Source organism: Phaenicophaeus curvirostris, chromosome 4, assembly GCF_032191515.1.
Source record: "Phaenicophaeus curvirostris isolate KB17595 chromosome 4, BPBGC_Pcur_1.0, whole genome shotgun sequence".
NCBI classification, from domain to species: Eukaryota; Metazoa; Chordata; class Aves; order Cuculiformes; family Cuculidae; genus Phaenicophaeus; species Phaenicophaeus curvirostris.
In genome coordinates this window covers 18551771-18558170 of record NC_091395.1, presented here as the reverse complement: position 1 = coordinate 18558170, position 6400 = coordinate 18551771, and positions in this window count along the sequence as shown.

Below are 6400 nucleotides of genomic sequence, written 5' to 3'. Positions count from 1 at the left end.
AGAATTATAATAAGACTTTGTTAAAAATATCTGTGGCTGGAGTAGTTTTAATGCAAACTTAGAAGGTACCTCTAAAAAATCTGCGTGAAATTTATACAGACAGCTATAAACAGAGTCACAAGAGGCAGGTATAAAGAGGTGAGATCTATTACAAAATTCTTTTTGAATATTTCTCCTTTATGTTTGCAAGCATTTAAATTCTTCCACCGTGTCACCTTCAGCTATCTTTCTCATTAAAAGAAGAAAAAAAATTACATTTGAAATTTGCATTTTTTTACTTTTATTTGCATTCTCTTCAAAATCCCAAAACTTGTAGGAAAATTTGAGAAAAAATTCTTTACTTGCCATTCCAGTGTGCCACTGACATACTGCACAATATTTAAAGATATTAAAACTCAATGACTAATTAAAGAATTGGGTTGGTCATTATTAAAAGAATTAAACTGAAGTAGATATTCGAACTTCTATTTCACAGTTTGCATTTGTGATTGTGGTACTTGTGGATACAATTAAGGCTTGACTGATGGGCTGAGAGCTACTAAGACTGTAACATAATTCTGCTTTTTAATTTCCCAAAAAGCTTAGGGGAACTTTGTTACATCCTAAATGTGAGTCTTGTGTTAAACTTTTGAAAGTTGAATCACACAGCTTGTCAGCCTCACCTCGGCGCCTGGGAAGATCATAGCACAGATCCTCCTAGAAGCTGTGCTGGTGGACAAGGAGGTGATTTGAGACAGTCAGCATGGCTTCACCAAGGCCAAGTCTTGCCTGACCAACCTATGTTGGACTAACTACATTGGTGGACAAGGGAAGAGCTATGGATGTAATCTATCTGGATTTCTGTAAGACCTTTGATACAAACCTCCACAACATCCTTCATTGGAGAGAGATGGATTTGATGGGTGGACTGTTCAGTGGGCAAGGAATTGGTTGGATGGTTGCATCCAGAGGGCAGTGGTCAACAGCTCAATGTTCCAATAGAGATTGTTGACAAGTGGTGTCCCTCAAGGTTGTCCGTACTGGGACAACTATTGTTTAGTATCATAGAACCATAGAATCACCAGGTTGGAGAAGGCCCATCAGATCATTGAATCCAAACATTCCTATCAAATACTAAACCATGCCCCTCAGCACCTCGTCCACCCATCCCTTAAACACCTCCAGGGAAGGCGACTCAACCACCTCCCTGGGCAGCCTGTTCCAGTGCCCAATGACCCTTTCTGTGAAAAATTTTTCCTAATGTCAAGCCTGAACCTCCCCTGGTGGAGCTTGAGGCCATTCCCCCTTGTCCTGTCCCCTGTCACTTGGGAGAAGAGGCCAGCTCCCTCCTCTCCACAACCTCCTTTCAGGTAGTTGTAGAGAGCAATGAGGTCTCCCCTCAGCCTCCTCTTCTCTAGGATAAACAACCCCAGCTCTCTCAACTGCTCCTCGTAGGACTTGTTCTCCAGCCCCTTCACCAGCTTTGTTGCTCTTCTCTGGACTCACTCTAGAGCCTCAACATCCTTCTTGTGGTGAGGGGCCCAGAAATGAACACAGTATTCAAGGTGCGGTCTCACCAGTGCCAAGTACAGAGGGAGAATAACCTCCCTGGACCTGCTGGTCACGCCGTTACTGATCCAAGCCAAGATGCCATTGGCCTTCTTGGCCACCTGGGCACACTGCTGGCTCATGTTCAGTCGCTGTCAACCAACACCCCCAGGTCCTTCTCCTCCAGGCAGCTTTCTAGACAGACTTCTCCTAGTCTGTAGCACTGCACAGGGTTGCTGTGTCCCAAGTGCAGGACCCGGCATTTGGCCTTGTTAAACCTCATGCCATTTTTCTCAGCCCAGCGGTCGAGCCCGTTCAGATCCCTTTGCAGAGCCTCCCTACCCTCCAGCAGATCGACACTTCCACCCAGCTTAGTGTCATCCGCAAACTTACTAATGGTGCACTCAATGTCTTCATCCAGGTCATTGATAAAGACATTGAACAGGGCTGGACCCAGCACTGAGCCCTGGGGAACCCCACTTGTAACTGGCCTCCAGCTGGATTTAACTCCATTTACCACCTCTCTGTGTCCAGCCATCCAAGCAGTTTTCTGCCCAGGAGTGTGAGTGCCTGTCTAGGCTAGAGGCTAATTGATTATCTATATAGGTACTACAACATACACCTTTATGAACAGGGAAAGCAGGGGGAAAAACTGATTAGCAGGAAAAGGGAAATGAGTCCAGAATCACTGAGGTTAAAGGGCTTTCAGTATGTGTGTGTGTCTGTATGTTGATACTATGGAGATCCTTAATAATTGCTTTGTAAAGGATTGACCTTGTGACAAGAATTAGACTCTCAAGGATCTTGTAATACCCCAAGGTTAATGGTCCTGACTTGTTTCTCACAATCTTTCCTATCTCCCTACCCTCATTAGGGATGGATTTTACAAACATTCTTTGAGCGGTACATGGTTCATTAAGCCTTTTTTCATTAATCTGCTCCAAATTGGTCTTGATATGATCCTTTCTTTCCACTGCAGTTGGCTTAGGAGAAGAATTATCCTTGACATTTGCTCCTTTTAGCAGGATCTTAGTGATACGGTACCATAGGTTTATAGTGTTAAAACTCATGCTTTGATTGGGCTTAAAAATGACAGAACTGCCTGATACCATTGTTTTCCTGAGACTTTTTTCATTTTAACTTAAACAATTGTGACGTACAAAATTTAATAATTCTGATTATATCACTAACTCCATTGAGAAAATGGGCGTTTGTATATGAAAATCCTTGGTTTGGTTTGCTTACATTGAACAGTAAATGATTTAATCTGGCCTCTAGGAAACTTTAAAACCTAAACATAAGCATGTCTTATGTGTAATTATTCCACCTGGTTGAATAATTTTTCTTTCAAATCCTCTGTCTGAACTACTTCAAAATAATTAAAAATAAATCACCTTAATGTTGTTACTTTCTGAAGATGTACTGCAGTTAGTTTGAATTTATTAGTTTGAGAGAGCTGGGGTTGTTTAGCCTGGAGGAGGCTGAGGAGAGACCTCATTGCTCTCTACAACTACCTGAAAGGAGGTTGTGGAGGGTGCTGGCCTCTTCTCCCAAGTGACAGGGGACAGGACAAGAGGGAATGGCCTCAAGCTCCACCAGGGGAGGTTCAGGCTGGACATTAGGAAAAAATTTTTCACAGTAAGGGTCGTTGGGCACTGGAACAGGCTGCCCAGGGAGGTGGTTGACTCACCTTCCCTGGAGGTGTTTAAGGGATGGGTGGATGAGGTGCTGAGGGGCATGGTTTAGTGGTTGATAGGAATGGTTGGACCAGATGATCCGGCAGGTCTCTTCCAACCTGGTTATTCTATGATTCTATGAAAGAAGCTTTCTGACAGCTATAAAACCAAGAGCTTTGAAGATTAAATTGTATTGCTTTCAGTACAGAAAGTAAGGCTTTTATATTTCCAGTGCTAGTAACTGAAAGTAATTTCTTGGTAATTAATGCACCATTTGCTGTAATTAATAGCACAGCATTGCTAAAGAGCACGGAGCTTATGTTTTTACTAACTCTTGTTCCTCCTTAGGAAAAACACCTCCCTCTAGTGGGAAAACGTCCCTCTAGTGGGAAGTGTTTTCTTCCCTAAATACCAGGCTGAAGTCTCATTTCTGACTTGCTCAGTGTAAGCATTCTTTTCTTTCATTGCCTAAACTTTTCCATTTGTTTGATCAGCTGTTACAATCTCCCGGCTATAAATTCTGTTAGTAGCAAACAGCTAACATTATTGCTACATAACAGGCTAGAATAGATGTTAAACTTGCCAGATACAGTCAACACTTCCAAGGGGCTGCCCCAGTGCTCTTGGGAAGCAATTTCCTCCTCTTTGACTTATTTTACAACAAGTAATAAACCGAAGTCCAGTTTTCAAAGTAATAATTATATGATAGACATTTAATTCCCATTAGGATTCTTTTTTAATTTTAAGCTGCATGAATTTGAAGTACTGTTTGACAAATGTGCATTTATTAATAAAGATGGGTCCAATATACTAAGACTTCTATAAGAGCTCTTGCGTCTATCACAGGCCTTATAGATTAAAGAATAGGTGCAATTACAGTACCTACTAAAAAGACTACAAGGGATAGATTTGATACACAGCTCTCAACAGAATCCATAGGGATCTAGTCTTGCCACTCACCCATCAGAGCAGAGAAGTATTGCCAGGAAATCAACAAAATTGCAACGTTAATGTCCAACACTGGTCAATAAAAAAGATTCTTCTCCATGGCAACACCTGACTGCATGCCTCGCAAATGACTTTGCAGAAGCTGCATGAACTGAGCTACAAAACTCTACCTCACCCAGCTCACTCACCCAACCTCTCTCCCACCGATTATCCCGTTTTCAAGCATCTAGAAAACTTCCTGCAAGAGAAAGTTTACAACAGTCAAACCACCTTTGAAGAATTCATGAGTTCCAGGACTCCGAATTCTGTGCTACTGGAATAAATAGACTTGGGTTTTGTTGGCAAAAATGCATAGATTCTAACCATTCCTTTTTAAACTAATAAATATTATTCTAAGCTGAGATGTACCGCTTTAAAGTTCAGATGGTTGAAAACAGCAACTATTTTTGCATCAACCTAATATTTAGCATGCTTTAGTAAATAATACTTCATCATTTATTTGCTAGCAACTGAGAACCAATTTTTCTTTCAGCCATCCACAGCATCTTTTGCATAAAAGCAGCACATCATCTGAGTTACTATTAAAAAACCTTTTTAGGAGAACAGAAGACAATTGTGCTTCTGAATTAGTTTGTGTGCAGCAAGAGAACTGTTTGCAAGCATCAGAATCTCAGCAATATCGCTTTGAAAAGAGACTGGCATGATTTACTTAAGCATCTCTGAAATGTTAGGCTCTGCTTTCCCTTTCAAAAGCAGTGATGTTTATGTATCTTCCCACCATCAATTACCTGTGTTTCTTAGGGGACTTGTGGCTGCCATTGGGACCCTAGCAGAGCCAGAAATGCTGTATGAGAAGGGGCCAGGGACACACACAGCATAAGCCTTTTCCTGAAGGAGTATTTATGGAAAGGACTCTGGAGAAGGCCTCCTCCACTGCCAATTGCCATCTTCTTCACTCACACTGCATGTTCCATATAAGCAGGGAACCAAACAAAACTTCATTGGTGCCTAAACATATAAGTAAAAATTCCTTGCAGATGTTTTATCATAATATTAACTTTTTCCCCTTTTTCTCAATTCTTTTTTCTTGTTTAGATTTACTGGACAAGTGTATTTGAATATGCAAGGCATCCAAGTGATGCCAATAAGACATGGAAGAATTCTGTGGCTTTTCTTCCAAACATGCATCTCAAGCTGCACTTCCTGAAGAAATTTTCAGAAGTCAGCAGCACTACAGCAAACAATGTATTAAGTAAAAAGTTCCCACTTCCCACGCACTGTGACTTTCATAACACGCTGACTGAAGGCTTAACATACTTAATAAACTAAATAAATTCAGTAAGTATGTACCTAGTTAAAGATCAAGATGGGTTTATATTAAGCATTAGACTTTCATTAATATGGTATGCTTCTGACCTGGTGAGACAGCTGCTTTCTCTCTGCTGCCCAGATAGAACTATGGGGCTTATGTGGGAGCCTGGGATTTCCAAGGACCATGAATCCCTCCAGATGCCATAGCATTCCCAGAAACAAAGGGAAAAAATAAAGGGGAATAGAAAAAAGAATAGAGAAGTCAACTTACACAGCAACTGTGACATAATAAAGGGACAGAGTTATTAGGTCAGCTGCTACCTGGAATATGATTGTGCATTTCCATAAACGCAGATGTGAAATAAAGTGTTAAAAACAGTGGTTATTGAGCAGTAGGATCAACCCACTCACCTCTGCTCATTTACACTCTGTACTCCCTTTTTACATTATTACTGAGAATAAGGTATCAAATAGAGGGAACGCACACAAACAAAATGTAGCATTCTTAATGTTTCATTATAAACAAACCAACTATGGCACAATGTTTGCTCTACAGATTATATAAAACATTTATTAGGAAGTAAAGTGCTCAGTTTTACAGATCAATACATTCTTGATCGTTGTAGAAGACTTATATAATTAACAGCTTCCTGATAAGACCAAACACTGTACTTTGCATTACTATGCAAAACACCCTTACCTTTGTAATAAGTGGCAAATAATATTATAGTCTAAAGTTGAAAAAACAAAATAACAAAAACGTTCATAACATCAGTCAAGTGGCTAAGCCCACTGTTGACACACAGGATACTCCATGAAACCTTAATGCACTTCAAGATGAAGTTTGTTATTAAGTAACGACACGTTACAGAAATATACTTCAATAATACAGCTTCAAATGCAAGCATTTTCCTTTTCATAATAAACATACTGCAAAT